Here is a 27,152-nt window from a genome sequence, read left to right on the forward strand (position 1 = left end):
TAGGCAGATTGTACGACCTCTTCGTAGGCAAGAAATGAACTCGTACTGTGAGTGACGATCTGTTTAATTTGTCCACAGTGTTAAATTGAAATGCAATCTGTCGTCTTCACTGTTTCTAACTTGCCAGTATCAATTTTTTTTAAGAAATATGCTTCAAGTCTGTCTTCTTCCTCGGTGCTCCTATCCTCCCTGCAGGCGTACGCAGTATGTTTTCTAATTACCAGGAGAGTTTGGCCTCAGCCAAATATGATTCATCCTAGCTCTCAGTGAGGTCAGAGTCTGTACCCAATTTGCACGAAAACATTGAAGATAACGCGTTACGAGTTGTGCATAAATTGGATGAAAATGTGTTCATGAGTTGAGCGATGTGATTACGAGCACTGAAAATGGAAACTGAAGCAGTTTCTCCATCATACTTACTCTAAGTAGCGATTTGTGAATAAATGCGTACCTAGAGCTTCTAGGCTTAAGACTAGCAGTTTCATGTAAAATAAATATGCACTTTCAAGAAAGCAGTCACTTAAAAAGTGCTATAATTTTTAGGCAAGAATTTAAAACAATCTAAAATTTTAAGTAACTTTCTATAAACGTTTGAAATGACAGGCAGTTCTTTTGATGTATTGCATTCTAGTTATGTTTCCATGTTTACAATTACTTAATACTTGTGTCAACATTATTTTATTTTTATAATTCTTCTTGATGTTTTAATTGGTGGGGGGAAGGGCAGGGGGGCGGTGAAAGGATCTAATCTTGATATATTTTCTGTCTGGAATGACTTGAAAACTTCTGTGAAGTTGCGGTCTGTTGAAAGCAGTTCTGAACTGAGAATGGAAAATCTCATAAGCATTGCTTTGTTCTGTCAGAAATGAGAGATTCTGAAGCCCATGCGGATGATGTATTTGTATTTATTCTTCAGATTATTTAGGCCCGGTTTCACAGTACACGCTTAAGCCTTGGATCGGGCTTAAGCGGGAGCTTAAACTCTGGACGAGTTTCACAGTGGGGAGTGCAAGTGGTAAGCCGAGCTTATCTGTGACTGGCTTAAGCTGTATGAAACTGAGGTTTAAGCTAAGGATTCAGATCAGATGGTAGAGCGCTGGCCCTCTTATAGCCCAACTTGGCAGGTTCGATCCTGTCTCAGTCCTGTGGTGAAGGTGCTCAAATTCATAGTTAGTGGGACGTAAAACCAATAACATTAATAAATAACTTATATTTCTGAATATATTTCGAGGCTCAAGAGACAAAAATGTCGGTCGGTCACTTGCTTTCTTGGCTTACGCTGCGTGAACCATCAACGATAGACCCCAAGTGTAAGTGTACGAATTGTAGAGCATAGAAACCTCTACAAAAAAGTCCGCGATGGTATATACCTATTTCCAACCGTTTGCCCTCTAGAAACGATGTATAACCTACAAGTCAATCAATCATAGGCTACGGATGTAAACAAAGATGAGAATTGAATCACTGCGCATGCGCAAGCATTACCAACTTCGGAGATGTTCAGCTTAGTAAAGCTGCACATGGTCCCCCTACTGTGAAACTCGTAGTGTTTAAGCCAAAGAGTAAGCCTTGCTTAAGCGGCGTGCGTGGCTTACTAAAGCTTCGGCTTAAACTCAAACTGTGAAACCGGGCCTTACAGTTATGGCTGTACAGTGCATGCACAATACATGTAAAAAATTAGCTGTAAATAATCAGGAGAACTGTAATAGTGATAAACATATGTCCACATCTTCTTAAGCTGACGTTTCTGATCCTAGGTTCCCTCTCTTAAGATATTCAGCAGAAAATCCCCTGTCTTTTACGCTTGTTTACTAAAGAACTCTGTGGTGTTTTGTATATTGTGCTCCTAACAGGTAACATTACTTTCATCATAATAAGCATATTGAGAGAGAGACAGGTCTTTAGGAAAACTTCTGGTGATGTGATGGAAACAAACACAGGAGAAGTCACATCTGTATTATAAACCTTAGTTCTCCTGACCATACTATAACCTCATATCCTAAAGACAGGTCGGTCTGCGAGTGCTTCACTTTGTTTCCCCGGAATAGCATAGTATTTTTCCTGGTATTCCTTTTGCATGGGATCACATTCAGTGCCTGTTTCTCTAATTAAATAGGAATAAGACGTGGAAAGGAGTGGCTAATTTATAGCATTTTCATCCAGCTGAAACTAGAAAACAAAGTCATCTACAGTATTTCAAGAATTGCTTATCGTGGTGTTCGAATCCATACATTCCCCAAGCCTCTGAACCTATCATGCGTTACATGAACTGGTCTGGCCTTGCTGACATACACTAACCAGTCTGAATTTTTAAATAAGGATTACGAATGTTTGGAACCCTGCTATTGTACTCATTACGACCAGCCGTGCGTTGTTGGCACATCTGCTAATGGATTTCTTTGTGGTGTGTCTTTGTTTAGTCACGAGACAAATTCCGCTGAGCTGTGCTGTGCGAGATATCGAGTTTTATAGCAGCGAGCACATTTCTGTCAATTTTGTGAAAGGGTGCAATAATTAACTTTGCAGAGTTTATTTTGGACCAGTGAGTGAGCATGTACAACTTTCGTTAAATGAATGTTACTGGATCAATGCACAATATACTTTTGCTTAAATTTCGAAGTGTTTCACACACATTGCAATGAAAGAAAGAGAAAAAATTAACCCTACGAAATGCTTTCATTCCCCACCCTCAGAGGGTGGCACAGAATAGCTAAAGAGAAACACCCTCTCTCTAAATAGAGATTGGGGATTGTTGTGGAAGGGCTGATGATAGGAAGAGATGATTGTGAAAGGGTTTGTGTGGGTTAGTGAGTGTAGTGAGGGATTTTTTAAAAAAGCAATATGAATGAGGTTACATATATGATGTACATTTACATATTGGACCAAGCTATTTATGATTCTGAAGATGATAGGGATCAGATACCGAGAACGAAGAATTATCTACAATCTGCATAAAAATCAGTCTGCAGTGATAAGAATCGAGGGCTTTGAAAAAGAAGCAGCAATCCAGAAAGGAGTGAGGTAAGGCTGCAGTTTGTCCCCCCTCCTTTTCAATGTTTACATAGGACAGGCAGTAAAGGAAATCAAAGAGAAATTTGGAAAGGGAATCACAGTCCAAGGAGAGGAAATCAAAACCTTGAGATTTGCCGATGATATTGTTATTTTATCTGAGACTGCAGAAGATCTCAAGAAGCTGCTGAATGGTATGGACGAAGTCTTGGGTGAGGAGTACAAGACGAAAATAAATAAGTCCAAAACAAAAGTAATGGAGTGCAATCGAACAAAGGCAGGCGATGTAGGAAATCTTCAATTAGGAAATGAAGTCTTAAAGGAAGTAGATGAATATTGTTACTTGGGTAGTAAAATAACTAACGATGGCAGAAGTAAGGAGGACATAAAAAGCAGACTAGCACAAGCAAGGAAGAGCTTTCTTAAGAAAAGAAATTTGCTCACTTCAAACATTGATATCGGAATTAGAAAGATGTTTTTGAAGACTTTCGTGTGGAGCGTGGCATTGTATGGAAGTGAAACATGGACGATAACCAGCTCAGAAAGAAGGAGAATAGAAGCTTTTGAAATGTGGTGTTACAGAAGAATGCTGAAGGTGGGATGGATAGATCGAATTACGAATGAAGAGATACTGATTCGAATTGGTGAGAGGAGATCGATTTGGCTAAATTTGACGAGAAGAAGAGAGAGAATGATAGGACACATCTGAAGACACCCAGGACTTGTTCAGTTGGTTTTTGAAGGAAGTGTAGGTGGTAAGAACGGTAGGGGTAGACCAAGGTATGAATATGACAAGCAGATTAGAGCAGATGTAGGATGCAATAGTTACGTAGAAATGAAAAGGTTAGCACAGGATAGGGCGGCATGGAGAGCTGCATCAAACCAGTATATGGACTGATGACTCAAACAACAACATTTAGATACCGTACATAAATATAGATTTGAATATATAATATATATAGCCGATATGTTTTTTAACGTATCAGTACAATTTATTAAAATGAACATGCATACGCACATTCTTAGCTTGTTACAAGTAAGTGGAAACTGGGGCTCTTTGGTCACAATTTTACGCTACTCTCTGAAGATGTGAGCCCCTATGAGGGGCGGGGGAGGGTATATTGTTCGTGGTATAATACGTGTATTACCTTTGTATTAAATGTTATTCCCACTAAACACGAAAATAGTTTCCAGTCATTCGACCGGTTCAGGAATTTAATGAATGAAGTCCACATCTAGCGGCGAGGATAGGAATTATTGGCTGCCGAAGCCTGTCGCACTTTTCTGGGATAATACTTAAAGACTGACAGGTGAAATTAAATGACATTTGAGAGTGTTGCTAGAATGAAAGATGACAGAGAAAACCGGAGTACCCGGAGAAAGACCTGTCTCGCCTCCGCTTTGTCCAGCACAGATCTCACATGGAGTGACCGGGACTTGAACCACAGAACCAGCGGTGAGGGGCTGGAGCGTTGATGCCTGAGCCACGGAGGCTCTAGTTTATTCTCTGTATTCTATACATGAACCGTGACGACAGACGCACGGCACTTTGATGCTAATTACGAGCAGTATGAGCCGATACTATCATGATTACAAGGCACTGTACTGTATACAATATGTCAGTTTCAACGACAGGGTGTATATATGTGTCAACCAACTGTATTTTTAAACAGTTCTAGTGTTCTCCGCAGGAATTATTAGAAGATTGTACATCACTGCCATTTTCTAGGAAACACATTGGCTTTCGGAGACTCCGAGCCGAAATTTAGTTTTTCAGGAGTTCTTTTGCGTGTCAGTTAATCTACCGATACGAGACTGACGTATATGAGCACTTTCAAACACTACCGAACTGAGCCAGGATCGAACCTGTCAAGTTGGAGTCAGAAGGCTAGCGCCTCAACCGTCTAAGCTACTCAGCCCGGCTATATAATCTTCAGAATATGTAACACTATCCACATCTACTGTCCGGCTCCATGACTAAATGGTTAGCGTGCTGGCGTTTGTCACAGGGGTCCCGGGTTTGATTCCCGGCAGGGTCGGGAATTTTAACCATGATTGGTTAATTTCGCTGGCACGGGGGGCTGGGTGTATGTGTCGTCTTCATCATCATTTCATCCTCATCACGGCGTGCAGGTCGCCTACGGGAGTCAAATCAAAAGACCTGCATTTGGCGCGCAAAACTTGTCCTCGGACACTCCCGGCACTAAAAGCCATACGCCATTTCATTTTTTTCCACTTCTACTCCTCTGTGTGCATTTGGGTTTATATTTACTTTTTTTATCGCCTATAACAAGGGGCGTTAGAATACGTCCACGGTATCCCCTGCCTGTCGTAAAAGACGACAAAAAGGGGGACCACGGGCTCTAATCTTGGGAGCATGGGTTTGTAACCAAGGATTCCCTATCTGAGTCTTCATTGGTTCCACTTACTTTTGTCAGGCTCCTCACTTTTACATTTCTTATGCGGTCTCCCGTAATCAACTGTTGTTCTCTTCTTAGCCCGGCGGTATTAGGTTTACGAAGCCTTCGGCAGTCTTTGATTTTCACTCCCTTTGTGACACTTCCCTTTCTTTTTCCGATACCCTGATTATTCGAAGGTTCGAAACCCTTCCATTTTTCCTCTTATAAATATTAAGGGATGATGGTTGTCAAATTGTACTTCCCTTTAAAACAATATTTGTTGAACGATAGCGTGAAATGTATTCCCTGAATATCGCATACAGCTTTCGTACCATCTTTGGCGACATAATAATAATAATAATAATAATAATAATAATAATAATAATAATAATAATAATAATAATAATAATAATAATAATAATAACTCTTTGGCTGAACGGTCCACGTAGTGGTCTTCAGTTGAGAGGGCCTAAGTACGATTTTCGGCTGGTCGGCTGGGTCTGTGATTCTAATCTTAAATGGTTATTTCCATTGGCTCCGGGACTAGGCGTTTGTTCTGTCCCAACATCGCTGCAACTCATACACCTCACATAACACTATCCTCCACCACAATAACACACAACTTCCCCTTCACGAGAAACGCCAACCTCGTGTCGGGGCGTCTGCCTTACAAGGCTAGCGATAACCACACGAAATTATTATTATTATTATTATTATTATTATTATTATTATTATTATTATTATTATTATTATTATTATTATTATTATTATTATTGTTACGGAGTTATCCGTGGTAGTTAGAGGTGAAAGAAGGTGCTGGGATGAACAGGTCTCAATCTACGAAATTAAAGTTAATTTAAAATTTAACAAGGTTATATTTTCTTTTTAAGATCAAGAAATAACAAATATAACAGGTACTTAGTAGCCTAGCAACAAATCGAGAATGTACAATTACAGTGATTACAGGATTTGCGCTCCGAGAGCCAGACACACAATTCTTGAGCTATAAGCCCAACTTGACACGTATACGAGATTCAACAAAGAGGCAGAAGACCCCAATCATGCCCAGGAGCTCTTGCTCCCAATTACACAGTAAAGCCTCCTCGAGGCACGCAGAAACAAATTTTTTGGGAAGAGCAACCCGCTCTCAAAGTTCCAGCCTATCAAAGGCCACACCAAACTCCACCTTCAAGCTGACCTCCGAGCACATGAAAACAGGGGTAAAAATACCCAACCTACTGAGGCCTACTCAATAAAGAAATAGGACAATTACATGGCCTCCAAAATACCAACTTGAGGGGAGGCGAAACTGCACTCCTAATACATTTTATTTAAAACCTATTTGGCACTAGGCCACATATGCAAGGGCTAATCCCATACTAAAGAGGAAGAAAAATGGTTGAGAAAACGTAGTCACCTCAAACACAATATGAAAGGGAGCTCGAGAAGGTTAGGCACTCTCTATCCCAATTTGTAGTTTAAAGAGATTGAATTTAGACCAAGAGTCTTTTACATTTTAGAGGAAAGTTACATGGTAAGAGGTATCGAACCTGCCCCGAGAGTTAAACTGCTGATCTAGCAAGAAAAGAAGTTATTAAAAGGCCATTACCTTATTGAAGAACTGCTGCCCGACGAAAGAGGCGCTTCCCGCCCCCTGCTACATAATTTACACAATGATAGATGTTACTGAAGTGGCGCGGAGACCAGAAAATCAGCAGTTTATATACCCTCGTGGAACATTCGAGACCTTTCAAGAATAAGAACACCCGCCCACAAGCTTTTATTGGCTAACAACGAAAACCACTACACCAGATGAGGAAGAAACACATTATTGGTGGAAAATTAATTAGAGAAATTCGGGATTGGTTAAATTCAAAACAAGGGGAAAGAGAAGGGTTATACTGCCAACCCAAACAAATGACTGAAAGAAATTTAACAAAGAACAAACTTATGACTACAAAATTTCTTCAAAAAAACAGTTCTTTCACTTCGCACTAGGGTGCACAATTGTAGTCCTTCAGTAGTGCCATCTAGAAGAGAATGTTCACACTTCTTACTACAGGGAAAATAAAAATACATCGAAAACGACACAGTTCAGAACACTTCAAAATTTACAAGTAGGGACATCTTCTGAGAAACTTGAGAATTAACACTGTAGTTAAAGTTCAGGCTTCCTCCAGTAGAGGAGTTTGAATTAGCGGCGCGGAGGTGTACCGCCCGGTACAATTATTATTATTATTATTATTATTATTATTATTATTATTATTATTATTATTATTATTATTATTATTATTATTATTATTATTATTATTATTATTATTATTATTTTACCATTCCTCATAGGTACCTATTTCCCCCTGTGGGTGGGAGCGGTAGATTACATCCACGGAATTCCCTGCGTGACGAAGGAGGTGACTAAAAGAAGCCCCGATGGCTCTCAGCTTAGGAGCATGGATTGACGACCATGAGGTCAATAGCTGAGAATAGAATTGCTAAAATTTACTAGTGTCAGTTTCCTAACTTCAATCTCTCCCATCCGACCTCCATTGGTCATCTTTCGTTTTCTTCCGACCCCTGCCGGTATTTGGTTTACGAAATCAAGGCTGTCTTTCATTTTCACGTCCTTCGTGGTCCTTACCTTTCGTTTGCCGATACCTTGATTTTTCGAAGGATTGGAACTCTTCCTTCTTTTCCTGTGGTTAGTGTTAAGAGAGGGTGGTTGCAAAGTCGTGCTTCCTCTTAAAATATTAATCGCCACCTGCACTTTAAAGTAGATGCAAAGATGTAGTAATGTACACACAGTAATTAACCACTGATCCGTCGAGCGGTATCGATATTAAACTCGCACAACTTAACTCCGTTACATTCACAATACTCCACATACATCACATCACTACTCCAGCTCACTCACTAAACCACAACTGACTGACTGACTGACTGACTGACTGACTGACTGAACTGAACTGAACTGAATTCATACAAAATATACAATAAATCGCTATTGATTTGTCGAGCGGTATCGATACAACTTATCTGCGACATCTCGTTACACGACATCATCTGAACTCACTGAACTCCAACTAACTCTACTACGACAACTCTTTTATTCATACTGGCTATGATTCGGAATAATTCTGGTTACAACATAATATTAATGCAAGATACCTGGATGGTTCTACAGTTGACACCCAGAAGTCCAATCAATCAATCAATCAATCAATCAATCAATCAATCAATCAATCAATCAATCAATCAATCAATCAATCAATCAATCAATCAATCAATCAATCAATCAATCAATCAATCAATCAATCCTGATCTGCATTTAGGGCAGTCGCCCAGGTGGCAGATTCCCTATCTGTTGCTTTCCTAGCCTTTTCCTAAATGATTTCAAAGAAATTGGAAATTTATTGAACATCTCCCTTGGTAAGTTATTCCAATCCCTAACTCCCCTTCCTATAAATGAATATTTGCCCCAGTTTGTCCCCTTGAATTCCAACTTTATCTTCATATTGTGATCTTTCCTACTTTTATAAACGCCACTCAAACTTATTCGTCTACTAATGTCATTCCACGCCATCTCTCCGCTGACAGCTCGGAACATACCACTTAGTCGAGCAGCTCTTCTTCTTTCTCTCAATTCTTCCCAACCCAAACATTGCAACATTTTTGTAACGCTATTCTTTTGTCGGAAATCACCCAGAACAAATCGAGCTGCTTTTCTTTGGATTTTTTCCAGTTCTTGAATCAGGTAATCCTGGTGAGGGTCCCATACACTGGAACCATACTCTAGTTGGGGTCTTACCAGAGACTTATATGCACTCTCCTTTACATCCTTACTACAACCCCTAAACACCCTCATAACCATATGCAGAGATCTGTACCCTTTATTTACAATCCCATTTATGTGATTACCCCAATGAAGATCTTTCCTTATATTAACACCTAGATACTTACAATGATCTCCAAAAGGAACTTTCACCCCATCAACGCAGTAATTAAAACTGAGAGGACTTTTCCTATTTGTGAAACTCACAACCTGACTTTTAACCCCGTTTATCAACATACCATTGCCTGCTGTCCATCTCACAACATTTTCGAGGTCACGTTGCAGTTGCTCACAATTTTGTAACTTATTTATCACTCTATACAGAATAGCATCATCCGCAAAAAGCCTTACCTCCGATTCCACTCCTTTACTCATATCATTTATATATATAAGAAAACACAAAGGTCCGATAATACTGCCTTGAGGAATTTCCCTCTTAATTATTACAGGGTCAGATAAAGCTTCACCTACTCTAATTATCTGAGATCTATTTTCTAGAAATATAGCAACCCATTCAGTCACTATTTTGTCTAGTCCAATTGCACTCATATTTTCCAGTAGTCTCCCATGATCCACCCTATCAAATGCTTTAGACAGGTCAATCGCGATACAGTCCATTTGACCTCCAGAATCCAAGATATCTGCTATATCTTGCTGGAATCCTACAAGTTGAGCTTCAGTGGAATAACCTTTCCTAAAACCGAATTGCCTTCTATCGAACCAGTTATTAATTTCACAAACATGTCTAATATAATCAGAAAGAATGCTTTCCCAAAGCTTACATACATTGCATGTTAAACTTACTGGCCTGTAATTTTCAGCTTTATGTCTATCACCCTTTCCTTTATACACAGGGGCTACTATAGCAACTCTCCATTCATCTGGTATAGTTCCTCCGACCAAACAATAATCAAATAAGTACTTCAGATATGGTACTATATCCCAACCCATTGTCTTTAGTATATCCCCAGAAATCTGATCAATTCCAGCCGCTTTCCTAGTTTTCAACTTTTGTATCTTCAACTTTTGTCCTTGATAAGTTGTTCTAGAAACAAGTTTGTCAGAGCAATGTATTACCTAAGGATATCTAGAAAGCGAAAGTTCTGGTTTGTAAAAACGGCTCTAAGCGAGCGAAGAATGAACAATGGATGACAGATGGATGTCAAGTGGAGGTCACGAATATAAATTAGAGTACTTGGGAGTATATATAGCAAATAACTGGAAATGGGTCCACCAGATAAAACACACAAAATGGAAGGGTCTTGCAGCATTATCAGTAATTATAATTCTTGAAAATAAATTCCCAAATATAGATTATAAGATTCAGAAAAATGTCCTGCAAGCTGCAGTGAAAAATCGAATGTTATATGGAGCTGAACTATGGGGTGAACGGAAAGAGTGTGAGGTGCTGAACCAGGTAATAAGTATGTTTTGTAAAATTATAATGGGGTTACCAAATTTTACAGCAAACTGTGGAGTAAGATTAATATGTGAATAAAGTATTCGAGTAGTTATTATTAAGAGAATTTTGAAATATTTGTTAAGATTGAAAAGAAGAGAGGGTGGCGAGCTTCCGCAGATTGCATATCAAAATCAGAGAGAAAATATTCAGGGAAAGTACTGGCTAACTAAAGTTAAAAGTATACGGTACTAGACAGGTTGGGATTCGGAAATTATTGGGAGAAGGACCTCGAGAGATTGGAGGTATTGACGAGTAAACTAATCATTATACGACTTAGGGATATCCAGACAGTGCTTGATATCTGAATGTAGGAGCAAGGCGACCCTCTCAGAGTTTAATTGGATAAAGCAGGGTATGAGCATAAATATTGTGAATGTAAATCGAAGAGAAACCCGAGGTTTGATATGGTAGATGATGGGAATTTATAAGAATAAGGGATGGATTAGGAGGAAGGATACAGTAAGGTACCTTCTCTGTAGTGAACATAGAGAGGAATTTCACATGCTGAAATCCTGTAAAGAACCTCTAGCGGCTAGAAGGAAATTTTTTAATAGCAATGAGCAACATATTATAAGTGAGGCTGAGAATGGCTATATTATTTTTAGGATGATAAGCAAAGAATGGTATAAGCCTAGTAATTTCAGTAAGTTATTAATTTATTGTAATTAGAAATAGATATAGGAGAAACTTGAAAGATCCTGTAATGCGAGTAGAGCAGATTACGAATGGATGTTTGAGTTATGAACCGGTTAGTTAAGAATCTTTCAATAGTCGTAATTCATATAGCGAGAATTATTGTTGGTATCCTTGTATTGTCGTTGTTGTTAGTACTCCATAATGTAATTAATTGTTAAATTGCATGTAATGTGTCAGGGTTCAATAGTTGGAATGTTTCTTCCTTAGCTGCTGATGATCCGTAGCTGTAGGATGAGAACATTCATTCACTCATTTAATCATTCATTCATTCATTCATTCATTCATTCATTCATTCATTCATTCATTTATTCATTCATTCATTCACATTCATTTATTCGATAATGAGGGCTCTCTCCGCAGTTACTGGTTATCCATTACTGGGAGTGAAGAGTTTCCTTTGCTTTTCATTCATGAATGCCATTCATTCACTCTGAATGGGATAATCTCTCCGTAGCTGCTGGTGGTTCGTAGCTACAAGCTGAGCGCATTTAATTCATCCATTCATGCATTCATTCATAAATCCATCCATGCATTCATCCATCGACTCATTCAATTAGGAATGCTCTCTCCTCAGTTCGTGGTTATCCGTGACTGGGAGAGAAGTGTTTATTCATTCATACATGACAATTCAGTCACGCAATCATTAATTGATTAATTCATACATTCATGTAGCCATTCGGTTATTCAATTCATGCATAGTGTCCCTATACAGACATGACAAATAAAATAAGTAAATATCTAGAAAGACCTAGCATACTACACATACACTGACTGACAGTGACAATGCAACACCAAGGAGGAGTGGTTCGAAAGGGATGAAAGTTGGGGAAAAAACAGAGACGGCATGGATGAATAATTGATGTTTATTTCAAACCGATATGCAGGTTACACAATGCGCACGGCATCGACTCAGTAGGATGTAGGACCACCGCGAGCGGCGATGCACGCAGAAACACGTCGAGGTACAGAGTCAATAAAAGTGCGGATGGTGTCCTGAGGGATGGTTCTCCATTCTCTGTCAAGCATTTGCCACAGTTGGTCGTCCGTACGAGGCTGGGGCAGAGTTTGCAAACGGCGTCCAATGAGATCCCACACGTGTTCGATTGGTGAGAGATCCGGAGAGTACGCTGGCCACGGAAGCATCTGTACACCTCGTAGAGCCTGTTGGGAGATGCGAGCAGTGTGTGGGCGGGCATTATCCTGCTGAAACAGAGCATTGGGCAGCCCCTGAAGGTACGGGAGTGCCACCGGCCGCAGCACATGCTGCACGTAGCGGTGGGCATTTAACGTGCCTTGAATACGCACTAGAGGTGATGTGGAATCATACGCAATAGCGCCCCAAACCATGATGCCGCGTTGTCTAGCGGTAGGGCGCTCCACAGTTACTGCCGGATTTGACCTTTCTCCACGCCGACGCCACACTCGTCTGCGGTGACTATCACTGACAGAACAGAAGCGTGACTCATCGGAGAACACGACGTTCCGCCATTCCCTCATCCAAGTCGCTCTAGCCCGGCACCATGCCAGGCGTGCACGTCTATGCTGTGGAGTCAATGGTAGTCTTCTGAGCGGACGCCGGGAGTGCAGGCCTCCTTCAACCAATCGACGGGAAATTGTTCTGGTCGATATTGGAACAGTCAGGGTGTCTTGCACATGCTGAAGAATGGCGGTTGACGTGGCGTGCGGGGCTGCCATCGCTTGGCGGCGGATGCGCCGATCCTCGCGTGCTGACGTCACTCGGGCTGCGCCTGGACCCCTCGCACGTGCCACATGTCCCTGCGCCAACCATCTTCGCCACAGGCGCTGCACCGTGGACACATCCCTATGGGTATCGGCTGCGATTTGACGAAGCGACCAACCTGCCCTTCTCAGCCCGATCACCATACCCCTCGTAAAGTCGTCTGTCTGCTGGAAATGCCTCCGTTGACGGCGGCCTGGCATTCTTAGCTATACACGTGTCCTGTGGCACACGACAACACGTTCTACAATGACTGTCGGCTGAGAAATCACGGTACGAAGTGGGCCATTCGCCAACGCCGTGTCCCATTTATCGTTCGCTACGTGCGCAGCACAGCGGCGCATTTCACATCATGAGCATACCTCAGTGACGTCAGTCTACCCTGCAATTGGCATAAAGTTCTGACCACTCCTTCTTGGTGTTGCATTTGCTCTGTCAGTCAGTGTATGTACTTGGTAGCCTACATCAAGGTTCCAGAGTTCACTTAAGTCAACACATACATACAACTAGAAGTTTCCTGAGCAACGCGGAACACACGAAATATTATTTGATAATCATAACGTAACCTTAATCTAGAGTTATCCTGAATCAGCATCATACAACTAGAAGTCTCATTAACAACTTTTAGCATTTACAAGTATTTATTTACAAGTGATAAACACAACGTAACAAATAAAACATTACCTAAATACACATGATTATTTAATCCCAAATACATCAGCTAGCCTATAATATATGAAAATATTGTGTTCAGGCATACACACATAACCTAACTTGCGTCAACCTCATAGACATTACAGCGCTATCGTTACCAAGCAACATCAATCACTTACAGTAGTGCACACTTCTCTTTCCACAACACCTACAAGAAAATTTTCGAAATTATTTCTCAATCGCAACCATCCCATGCGACATCACCATCATCAGTAACATTCGATTTGCCACTTTCATCATTAGACAAACTCAAGGGGTGTTCACGTCCGTTAAGCTATTATAATCACTTTGTGAAAAATATTTAGCTGCTGAGTTCGCCACACTGTTCAGTTTGGTCTCTTTTAAGTGTTATTTTACTGCTGGATGTGTGTTTTTCAGGAGAGAGTGCCAAGGATGCAACATCTCCTTTCTGGATGTTGAGCTTGGAGGATGTATTCAGGTCTGTGATCATTGAAATAGAGACCCACATTTCAAATACATATCCCTGGTCGTAATCAGATACACAGCAATTGGAAATCAAAACCTCGGCCTGTATTGATACGTAACTTTCTCATTTTCGAAGAGGTAAAAGTCAAAAATCATACTTGATTAAGATCAATAGCGCAGAACTTCCTGGGAGAACTTTTTTATGTGTCTACCCACTCACTAGGTAAATAAATTGGTTCATTTCGCCTCAGTTTCTTTTCTGTTATACTAAAATACTTATCACAATGTACAGAGCTATGACCAACCTCAGGAAAACGGAGAAATGTTTTCTTAAACCGACCTGTCTTCACCAGCGTAAACAGGTACTGCAATATAGCACGATCTTTATTTGGAGCAGTACAGATGGATCCGGTACTTTATATAAGGTGGTGGTGATTATTGTTTTAAGAGGAATTACAACTAGGCAGCCATCCTCTATATAACACTAATCAGAGAGAAAAAATGGTAGGGATCCGACACTTCAAAAAATGAAGGTATCGGCCAAAGGAATGCAAGGGCCATGAAGGGTGTAGAAATGCAAGACTCATTAGGCCTCGCAACCTAATACCGTGGGAGTCGGAACAGAATAAGAGTTGACAAAGAAAGGTCAGATGGGATAGATGAAAGTGAGGAGCTTGGCACAAGTAAGTGGAAGCAATGTCAGGATTCAGATCAAAGACCCCCTGGTCGCCAACCCTCTTTCACAAGTTGAGAGCCCCTGGGGCCACTTTTAGTTGTCTCTTACGACAGGCAGGGGATACCGTGGGTGTTATTCTACCGCCCCTACCCACAGGGGGCTACTTTATATAATATTACAAGCAGCTCATTTCCATTAGACTTCTTTGTTACTTTAATTCCATCCGATGAATAAACGTGAGATTTACCACGTTTGGTGGAGTGTATACAAACGTAAAACCACAACTAACGGCAGTAAAAGGCATAACCAGAAGGCACCTTTGGTAATGGTAAAATCTGCTGATAATGGAAAGCTAAAACATCAGTCTCTTCAATTTATTTGCTTAGTGCTATTTTGTTTTTTATTCTTCTTCTTTCTTAATCTGTTTACCCTCCAGGGTTGATTTTTCCCTCGGACTCAGCGAGGGATCCCACCTTTACCGCCTCAAGGGCAGTGTCCTGGAGCATGAGACATTGGGTCGGGGGATACAACTGGGGAGGATGACTAGTACCTCGCCCAGGCGGCCTCACCTGCTATGCTGAACGGGGGCCTTGGTGGGAGATGGGAAGATTAGAAGGGGTAGGCAAGGAAGAGGCCGTGGCCTTAAGTTAGGAATCATCCCGGCATTTGCCTGGAGAAGAATTGGGAAACCACGGAAAACCACTTCCAGGATGGCTGAGGTGGCAATCGAACCCAACTCTACTCAGTTGACCTCGCGAGGCTGAGTGGACCCCGTTCCACGTGGCAGAGCCGGTAATCGAACCCGGGCCTCCGGGGGTGGCAGTTAATCACACTAACCAATACACCACAGAGGCTGATTAGTTTTTTATTTCGTAACAAAAATCTGTGCCTTTCCAAAATGTAAGTTTCCAGTGTAGCTTTCCAGCTTTCCGAACGTTGAACTACTTCTTCCGGTTTTCCTCGCTCTTTAAGAGGAGTGTTTCTTTAAACTTATCATTTGACAGAGTTATACGAAGACATCCAAATGAGAAGTTGGAATTTACTTTTAAGTAAATAAACTAAAAAGTAGACTAACAGGATAATAGAAACTTGAACTCTCCTTTTTTGCCCTCGAAGAATTTGTGTACATCTCAGGTTCATGCTTCCAAAGTAAAGGTTGCACATTTTTATTACAGTGAGCTCTGGAAAGAGATAATAGCGCTTGCTATCGTCCCGACTGTAGTGCGAGACGCTAGGAAAGCTTTTGATATGATTGCTTAACACGACGACCTGGAATCCTACTGGCCCTATTAGAATGTTTCTCCGTTTTGTCTTTGGGAATGGTAATATTTTACGGTGCATACGAATTGAGCACATGGTACCTGAACGACGCAGATTTCTTATTCGTGTGGTACATAAATATGTAGTCCGCCTCTGTGGTGTAGTGGTTAGCGTGATTAGCTGCCACCCCCGGAGGCCCGGGTTCGATTCCCGGCTCTGCCACGAAATTTGAAAAGTGGTACGAGGGCTGGAACGGGGTCCACTCAGCCTCGGGAGGTCAACTGAGTAGAGGTGGGTTCGATTCCCACCTCAGCCATCCTGGAAGTGGTTTTCCGTGGTTTACCACTTCTCCTCCAGGCGAATGCCGGGATGGCACCTAACTTAAGGCCACGGCCGCTTCCTTCCCTCTTCCTTGCCTATCCCTTCCAATCTTCCCCTCCCTCCACAAGGCCCCTGTTCCTTCCCTCTTCCTTGCCTATCCCTTCCAATCTTCCCCTCCCTCCACAAGGCCCCTGTTCAGCATAGCAGGTGAGGCCGCCTGGGCGAGGTACTGGTCATACTCCCCAGTTGTATCCCCCGACCAAAAGTCTGAAGCTCCAGGACACTGCCCTTGAGGTGGTAGAGGTGGAACCCTCGCTGAGTCCGAGGGAAAAACCGAACCTGGAGGGTAAACAGATGATGATGATGATGATGACATAAATATGTATACAAATCGTTCATTCGCATTGAAGACAAACAATTGACAAAATTCTCCCTCGCATTTTCTTCGGACTTGATATGTCTAGCAACACTGATTTATCAGTGCTGATATGGTTAAAGATGTTGTTCAATATTACAGTCATGTGATTATTATATTTGCAGTGATAGGCTGCTCATTTTACATAATCTAATCGAGAAATTACTCCTGTATTACATTTTAACGTTGCATCTGTTAAAATGTTTCGTCGAGCGATTTTCTTTGATGATTGCAGCTTCTTGTGTTAATATAAGCTTATTTATCTGTATTCCTTTTAGAACATCAACGAGGATGTTTGGATGTAAGCTGGTTCATACACTTGTAGCTTTGCATCCTTCTCACTCCATACTTAAAATATGGCTTCTCGGATTGAATACACATTAGTGGCTTGGCAAATTCAGAAGTGGATCAGATAATTAAAAAAAAAAAAAACATTATGGATATGGTGTCCTTCTTCCCCTAAGTAACATTCCAGAGTTGTATCACATTTCGAACCACAACTTGAGTGAAACAAACTGCTGCCACCGAGCGAGTTGGCCGTGCGATTGGGGGCGCGCTGCTGTGAGCTTACATTCGGGAGATAGTGGGTTCGAACCCCACTGTCGGCAGCCCTGAAAATCGTTTCCCGTGGTTTCCGATTTTACACCAGAAAAATGCTGGGTTTGTACCATAATTAAGGCCACGGCCGGTTTCTTCCCACTCCTAGCCCTTTCCTATTCCACCGTCGCCATTAGACCTGTCGGAGCGCCGTAAAGCAACGTGTAAAAAAAAAAAAAAAAAAAAAACGTATGGCACAATGTGTTAACGAGAGTCTCGCACTCTAGGCCGGTAGAATGTATTAACTCTATGCATATAATTGTGCTCTTCTCGTAGAAGCTTTTCTAATGTTCCTTTTCCCTATAATTATGTATTTTTAGAGATCCTTCCCTACTTTCTGAATCATTCTTCACGACGTCCGTCAATCTCTTTCACTTTGAAAATTCCTTTGTCTTCGTTCTTCGTGTAGGTAAAGATTTCTTTTGATTAACTTGCTGTTCACTCTGTACTTATCGGATAAACTCGAGTGACAGTTGGCTCAGTAATCCCTTCTGACTCTCCCGCCCTCTGTTCGTTTGAAAGCCTGTCACATAAATCTCAACCTTCATCAAACTCTCTGGAGGACGTTTAGCCATTCCACTGAATTTAATAGAACGTTCTCGTTTAGCAGTAAGCCTGGAAATTTACTGTCCAGACAGGGAACTTCGATATGTCCGCTGTCCTCCAGGGGATGGGATACCGACTGCGGTCAAGTGAAATAAAACTAAGCAGTACTTTTTCGAGCCATTCTTTCCAGTCTTATTGAATAGAAACCCTGGTTCATGCATAATTATTGTATATTTAGAGCCAGATGTTGACTCAGTCAGTTTAAGGAAAAAATCAAGGTCAACAGTCTGTTAAAAATACAAGCAAGTTGCAAAGGTACAAGGTTCTAATGACTGATTCAAGTGTTGCTGACAGTGTTAGTGAAGAACCTTATGAATCTTCAGATAGTGATTCAAGTAAGGTTTCTTGCTAGTGGCTTAACATCGCAGTAACATGTCGAACACATCGGAAGGTTTTCGGCTATACAAGGATGGGAAAGAGTTAGGAATGGGAAGGTAGCGGCTGTGACCTTAATTAAGGTACAGCCGCACCATTTGCCTAATGTGGAAATGGGAAACCATAAAACATCTTCAGGGTTGCCGAGGATAGGATTTGAATCCACCACCTCCTGAATGCAAGCTCACAGTAGTAAGTTTTCTAACACTAGTACAAGTACCGGTACCGTAAAAAGAAGAAAACAACCTAACCCTGCCAAATGGAAATTAAATGGGAAGAAGAGATAGCTTGTGAAAAGTTTATTCCATGAAGACTGGAAGGGAAAAGTAGCTGGAGCACGGGAAACTGCCCCGAACTGCAAACGCAAGCATAATAATAATAATAATAATAATAATAATAATAATAATAATAATAATAATAATAATAATAATAATAATAATAATAATTTCGTGTGGCTATTTCCAGCCGACTACAGCCCTTGTAAGGCAGACCCTCCGCTGAGAGTGGATGGCATCTGCCATGTGTAGGTAACTGCGTGTTATTGTGGTGGAGGATAGTGTTATGTGTGGGGTGTGAGTTGCAGGGATGTTGGGGACAGCACAAACACCCAGCCCCCGTGTCATTGGAATTAACTAATGAAGGTTAAAATCCCCGACTCGGCTGGGAATCGAACCCAGAACTCTCTGAACCGAAGGCCAGTACGTTGATCATTCAGCCAACGAGTCGGACAATGCAAGCATAAGTGCTATTTGTATGTCGATGAAGGTCACAGACAGATCGAAAGAAATGTGACAGTACTGGAAGTAAACATGAAAATATTTACTTTTGAGTGGCTTAATAACGGCAAATCCTGTCGAGTTACGCCTTTTACCCACCCACGATGCACTGGGATCCTTTTTTGCTAGTAGCTTTACGTCGCACCGACACAGATAGGTCTTATGGCGACGATGGGATAGAAAAGGCCTAGGAGTTGGAAGGAAGCGGCCGTGGCCTAATTAAGATACAGCCCCAGCATTTTCGTGATGTGAAAAACCATCTTCAGGGCTGACAGTGCCGACAGTGGGATTCGAACCCACTATCTCCCGGATGCAAGCTTACAGCCGCGCGCCTCTAACCGCACGGCGAACTCGCCCTCAGCGGGATCCTCTGGTAACGCGAGTAAATAAACTTTTTGTAATGTTTATATATAAGCTAATATTAGGATATTTTAAGCATTCGCTTTGTAGGCACTTTCCATGGAATTTCTGCTTCGTTTGTGAGTGTAGACCAAAATGTGGTGTGATATGAGTTGAGCACAATGGTCAGAAAACACTACCTGCGCTTACAACGATGTTATTTTCGTTGAGCACAGAAAACACCAATACAAAATTAATGTCGCTATGGCAAATTGTATAGCCTAAAGATTTGTAAATGTGAACATATTTACCCCATTGCTGTACCATATGTAAGCAGTTGCCAAGTTGAGGGATTTTTCAAAGTGAGAGGTATTGATAATGCTTTGAAGAATAATTCGGAAAATAGGATTTATTACGGTATATTCCACTTTTGTCATTCCTTAAACTTCACTCAGCGTTCTCCAAAGAGAAATTCATTTCTTCTACAATTCTAGAAGGAAGTGCATCATCGACAAATAAATATATTACAGATTATTTCCAACATGGAGAGTGATGATCGACACAATTTTAAAATAAATCGATTACATTTAAAGAAATGGTTGATGTAGGCCTACAGGTATGGGCCAGATTAGACAAGTGTAACCAAAATAAACGCTGCTATACCGTACACCTATCCTGTTACCAAATATATATATCAGTGATAAAATGGACACTCAAGGACAAACAATCAACAATCTATCTAGATGCGTAAGCAAAGGAGATTGACGTCTCTGATAATTTTCAATAAGTATATTCTTTAAAGTAATGTTAAACAAAAAGTGCAGTTATTTCGCGACTAATGTGAACAATATTCATGATTTTCAAACAATATTGTATTATTATTATTATTATTATTACAGTAATATTATTATTTTATACATATAGGCCCTAATCCGCTTTCCCCTCTAAGGAGCACGTAGAACCATTATTTAGCACTGGTCTTCTTGTTCTTATCTTCCCAAAACTTCCTCATCCTTTCACTATGGGCTTGTCTTCTGTCTTGTTCCTGGCTGTTGTGTTATTGGATGTGAACTTACTGTACGTGAATTGATTTTTGTCTAATGAGGTCCGTCTAGTTGCCAATGACCAAACCAAACCAAACTCCATGGCACTACAGCCCTTGAAGGGACTTGGCCTACCAAGCGACCGCTGTTTAGCCCGAAGGCCTGCAGATTACGAGGTGTCGTGTGGTCAGCACAACGAATCCCCTCGGCCGTTATTCTTGGCTTCTCGACCGGGGACGCTATCTCACCGTCAGATAGCTCCTCAATTCTAATCACGTAAGCTGAGTGGACCTCGAACCAGCCCTCAGGTCCAGGTAAAAATCCCTGACCTGGCCGGGAATCGAACCCGGCGACTCCAGGTAAGAGGCAGTCACGCTACCCCTACACCACGGGGCCGGCTTTTGAGTGTCTACCACCCAGCGTAATTTGGTTTGTCGGGTTCCGTTAATGATGAAGAAGATTTGTTTAGTCAGTCGTGAGTCATCCACTCGTGCTATATGTCCATCAAATTTCATACGGTACGCCTCATCCGTGCAATTGAGGAGAATCGCTCAGTCTGTTATTATTATTATTATTATTATTATTATTATTATTATTATTATTATTATTATTATTATTATTATTATTATTATTATTATTATTCAGCGCCTTCAACGAGGGATTTTCTGAGATCTCTGAGGGATGTTTCTTTCCTGAGAGTTGGCAACACTACGTATTGGGACAGAGAGATAACAGAATATTTTATGTTGTGTTATTTTTACTTTAAGGATCTTGGATATTTTTAGTACATTAATAATGGCAGCTATGGTGGTCCTTGCTATTATTTTACTACTTGTTTTACATCGCACCGACATAGACAGGCGACGATATGATAGGAAAGGGCTAGGAGTGGGAAGGGTGCGACGGTGGCCTTAATTACAGTTCCAGCAATCGCCTGGCGTGAAAATGGAAACCACGGAGATATATTTTCATGGCTACCGACAGTGGGGTTTGAACCCACCACCTCCCGAATGCAAGCTACATGATTCATACTGCGAATTGTGATCCTTTAAGGGGGAAAGGCGAAATTATCAGCCCCTCTCTGCTTAGTAATCTATGTTTCAGTAGTGATTGTTCTGATGTAAGTTTTAATAATAATTAAATACAGCTGTGATTTAGAAGGAACTATCGAAACATTTAAGAAGCGAGATTTCTACTTTTAAAGGTGATGGCCCTAACGTTCTCTCAGCCTGCACTAAAAATAAGTAGCAGGTTAATTCTTGGGACAAAGGCGTCCGGGCATAGAGCTGACCGCTTTGTTTTACTTAGTGCCGAAGTTACGGATAATGGAAGCCTTGACCTTCCACTCCTCCAAAGGCTTTCAGGCCTGTACGGAGATATTTGCTTGGCAATTTAGGAAAAAAAAAATTGAAATGGGATATTACTTAAAATACGTATTATTTCGAACACATATGTTTTCCGAAATACTAGACACTCCCATTGAGCCCATAATTCTACCTTGCTGAAATGCCAACTACGAGATGGAGAAAGAAAAACGCGCATCCATACTTTTATTGCAAGCTTACCTCGTGTTCCGTGGCGTGTCTATTCACAGCGGGAAACGATCCCCCAAAACATCGAACGAGGTCGGAACATTTCGAAAGACCTCGGGTAATTAATAATGAAATTCTGGCTAATGACCCTCATTGTGAGATATTTCGGCACTCTCACTAGCGAAGAAATAAGTAATTAAGAATTTTGGGAAACATTTGATGAAGCTAATTTCACAGGGTGGAAATGCATTTAATTATGCTCGGAGAGAAGTTGGCATCCATCCTGGCAGAGTGGAATACACGTGTCAAGGACATACGGTCAAAATGCACGGGAAACATCTTGAACGAAATAAATTAGTTACGCCCGTTAAAGAAACAGGAAAAATCAGCGAACAACACCATCGTGACTGGAAAAATAGGCGGAATCTCTGGGGTGGGTCTCAAAGAAATCGGTCCTGCGGTCATCAAATGGAATGATTGCACAACAGTGTCCGACTCGTTGGCTGAACGGTCAGCGTACTGGCCTTTGGTTCAGAGGGTCCCGGGTTCGATTCCAGGCCGGGTCGGGGATTTTAAACTTAATTGGTTAATTCCAATGGCCCGGGGGCTGGGTGTATGTGTTGTCTTCATCATTTCATCCTCATCACGACGCGCAGGTCGCCTACAGGAGTCAAATAGAAAGACCTGCACCTGGCGAGCCGAACCCGTCCTGGGATATCCCGGCACTAAAAGCCATACGACATTGCATTGCATTGCACAACAGTAGATAACGCCACGCAGCGCGTCTCTAGAGAATGCTTAAATACCTCCCCTACAAGCTAAGCAGTCAGTCACCATTCTATTGTCTGAGAGGGTGAACCTACGTCGAGTGATGTTAAGAAGAGGACTTCTAGAATTAAAGTGTGTGAAGTAGGCTTGGAGAATCTCAAAAGCCAATTGGCTTGAGGGATGAGTATCGAAGACAACTTAGATACTGAAACACCGTACTTACGACATCCATCCTGGCCGGGAGAAATATCATAAGTTAATATTGTTAGGATTCCTGAACCTCTGCGTAGGGTTATAGCAGTCATAGATAGTTCTTTTGAATTATTGCGGACAAGGTTATTTTGAAATCGGTAACGGAGGACTGTTGGAGTCTGACAGAGATAAGCCTTCGTCTCACGGCCATTCACATCTGTGGGACACCTGGTCAAAAGGAGGTGGGCATTTTCCACAAACTCCATCAGTCGAATACTTGACACGAGGCTGTATGGTTTAATTTTTGTGTATGTGTACATATAACATTTCTTATTAAGTTAAAGATCATAAAGGAAATTTATGTGTGTTGCTTCAAGACGAGTTCAGAATCAGTGTATTAATAAGGCAGTATTTAAGCGAAGAATGCCTCCTACCATTATGAGGGGCTAAGTTCAGAGGTGGCTGACGTGTAAAATGAAGTCAAGATAACGCCACGTCAAGCGGCACAATTACAGGTCTGTCTAATTCAAATATGTTTTTGTAGTTAGAAATGTAAATGTTTGCCCCTTTAAATTAATTAATTAATAAATCATAACATCGCGTTGTATATGTGGCGTGTGTAGAATTAAGTATGTAGCGATGACGACGATGTCTTGTCGTTTTTCCATTTTATAGGCGAATTGTCTGTTGTTCATGTCTGCGCGCGAGAAGTTAAACTGTGTTTAAATTTCTAAAAAAAGTGAAATTAAATATTACAATGAAAATCAATGAAATAATGTTCAGGCCGGTAAAAGTTATAATTATTATAACGATAAAAATAACCATTGTAAGTGGGATAAAGCCATATGACAACGTATCCAATCATAATAATAATAATAATAATAATAATAATAATAATAATAATAATAATAATAATAATAATAATAATAATAATAATAATAATAATAATGTGTTCAGCAGTTAAGTAAGCGAGATTTGAAGTCTTTATCGAAATCCAGTGAAGTATGATAAAGTTTGGCATTTTGGGAAAATTTAAGTTTTATGTCATCGTGTATTTGTGATATAGAAAATCACGGCATGCTATTTTACTCCTGAGGTCCGGAGAAATTTCTAGAAGTTAATTGTGAGATCATTATAAAGTTGTTTGGACGTGGGATAGCTGGTATTTCAAAAGTTTCAAGCAAGAAGAAAATGGATTGCAATGGAAATGAAATATTATTAGAATAATTAGGAAGAAGTTAAAAGGCAGAGTAAGCCTTGTATTTTATGAGTGATGTAGAATAATCAGGACGCCGAGAATAAGAGGCCCTGTAGTTCGATGGAGAGGAATTTTTGTGATATGTTGATGTGTAATATTTCTGAGACAGGCTGTATAAGAGGAGCGATGTCCTGTAGCGATCCAGACCGATTGAAGAATTTGTGGGTTGTCAAATCCAAGCGAGTGTGTTGTAATGCCTATTTTAAGTACAAGTTGATGTTCTCCTATGATTATTATTTTATGTAAGACCGTAGGTACAGCAGTTAAGTCTAGGTGACGATTCTATTTGATACCAGCAAAGTGTATTTTGTGATCACCGACCTCACGAACAAAATACGTTCTGATACACGGTCAAGATAATATTTAATTAAGGTCAATTTAATTTTATTCTGTATATTTACGAGACGAAAACATCGCGGGTGCGAAAATGAATTTTATTAGAATGAGAGTATAGCTTGCGTAGGTTGATGAGATGTTACTTCACCGGACAGTTCACGATGGTACATGTTTGGAGTGTTGACATAGCAGGTCAGTTGGAGCCTCACACTCGAGTTATGCCGTGAATATCGTGATGGTGGTGGTTTTTGTTTTCAGTGATATTACGTAATATCAAACGAGATTTGAGTTGATTTTTATTTAGCGAACTTCACCGCATTTGTTTAAATTGTAATGAGGAATAGATTAAACTGTTCGAACCTGTTGTTTTATTTTCAATTTCATGTTTTATTGTAGCAAATAAACACAGTAATATTTCCAGATTTGAGTTCATTTCTGCAGCGAATTTCACTGCATGTGTTAGAGTTTCAACGAAGGTAAGATTTAAATATCCAGACATTGTGTTACCGCTTCGATTTCACCTGGCAATATGAGTGATGTGCAGATACCATAACGTTGGTTCAACGATAGATTTAGGATGCCACGTGTATTATAATTCGTTAAGGATGAGCAAACACTGTAACGTTGACTCAACGACAGTATTAGGACGCCGTCTGTACAAAGCCAAGTCATAGGTTAGGCATTTTTGCGAATCGACTTGAACGATGTTAGTGTTTGCAGTAGTGGATAAGAGTGTGGAAGACATTAGCAGGCCATGTTTCGGCATAATCTTTACTAGCCGGAAGGTGCTCCCGTAATAGCGTTGCATCAGTAGCGGCATGAATGTAAGGGTTGTCCCACGTGGAAACCTGGCTAATGGAGACTGATCTACTGTTTAGCCGCGTGTGTTCAAGTTCGATGAACTTTCGTTTCTATTTGTTTCTTTTTACTTTAAGATTTATTGTTCGGGTGTACGGTAGTGCCGTGTTGACAGTTCATTTTTGTAGGATTTACACTACGAATGCGGTTTCGATTCGTCAGCTATTAATATATTTTTCATTTTTCGTTATTCACATTGTTTATTTGAGACGTTGATCCACCGATCACGTGTAGTTTGGTTTAATGGAACAAGTGTAGGTAGACAGATTTCTAATTGTAGTCGTAGCTATAGAGAATGGGAAAGAGTTCATATTGTTTGTTTTATATTGTGGACTTTTATTTTAACGAATTTAACGACGTAACTCTTTCGTAACCTGAAAGTTGGTTTTTTAAGAACATTTTCAAGTGATTTATCACTTTTCTTTAACTTCAGTGTTTGTCGTTTCTTCCAAGTGCATAATAAATTATTAATGTTTTCATGCATTTCGCAGTTTAGTTCGTTCAGAACGCTGTAACGTAAGATACCATCGGATCAAGTGTTGTTGGTTCCGTTTGAACATCTGTTTGGGGTGATGCATGTTTCAGCATCGAGATTCCTCTGTAACTTAAGGGTGTCATGAGATGATAATAAATAGTGGAATTTTATTTTTGATTGTGACAATTGCTGTTAACTTGTAGTGAACACCATGCTTTAAAGTAATATTTCGCAACCTATCCAAAGCAACTGATAGTCGATTTAGTTCGATTAAGGATCCATTCGGGGGATGTTCCGATATCCTATAGGATAGTCGACTGGTGAATAACCTCAATTAAGTGTAAATCTGGAATTCTACTTGTTGAATTTCCAGATTCGAGTTCATTTCTGTAGCGAATTGCACTTCATGTGTTAGAGTTTCAACGAGGATCAGATTTAAACATCCGGACATTGTGTTAAAGTTTCGATTTCCATATGGGTTTTCTCTCAGTTATTGTTTGCATCAATGTTGCCCGATTTAAAGATGTTCTATTCTTTTTTTCTGGTTTTGCTATCCACGAATCTTACATTGCGTTTTCATTCTTTGGAAAACAATAATAAAAACAATTTCAAGATAATTTTACCACTCACGTTATGCATTGTGACTGCGTTATAACAAGTTGTGACAAATTTAACTGACTTTTCTCGCCTATTGTAGACAAATTATCGTGATTTAATAAATATCTTTAGTAAGGCCATTAACGCTTCTCGTTTGAAGTAATTATGCTCTCCTCTGAACCCTATCGATTGGTCAATGAAGTGACAGAAAAAACTGGTAACGACCCAAAGATCCGAGAGTACGACATTGCTCTACCGAAGCAGCCGAGGCAGACGACCAACGATGGAACGGTCAGTCCAAGGGTTCACCATACTGTATTGATTGTACGACAGATGTTTTTGCTAGTGATTTCAAGCCGCGCTAACTCAGATAGGTTTTTGCGACGGATGGGATAGAAAGGAGGTAGCATGGTAAAGAAGCGATCATTTAAGGCATTGCGGCACAATTTATCTGG

The sequence above is a fragment of the Anabrus simplex genome, chromosome 1, assembly GCF_040414725.1.
Source record: "Anabrus simplex isolate iqAnaSimp1 chromosome 1, ASM4041472v1, whole genome shotgun sequence".
Classification (NCBI taxonomy): domain Eukaryota; kingdom Metazoa; phylum Arthropoda; class Insecta; order Orthoptera; family Tettigoniidae; genus Anabrus; species Anabrus simplex.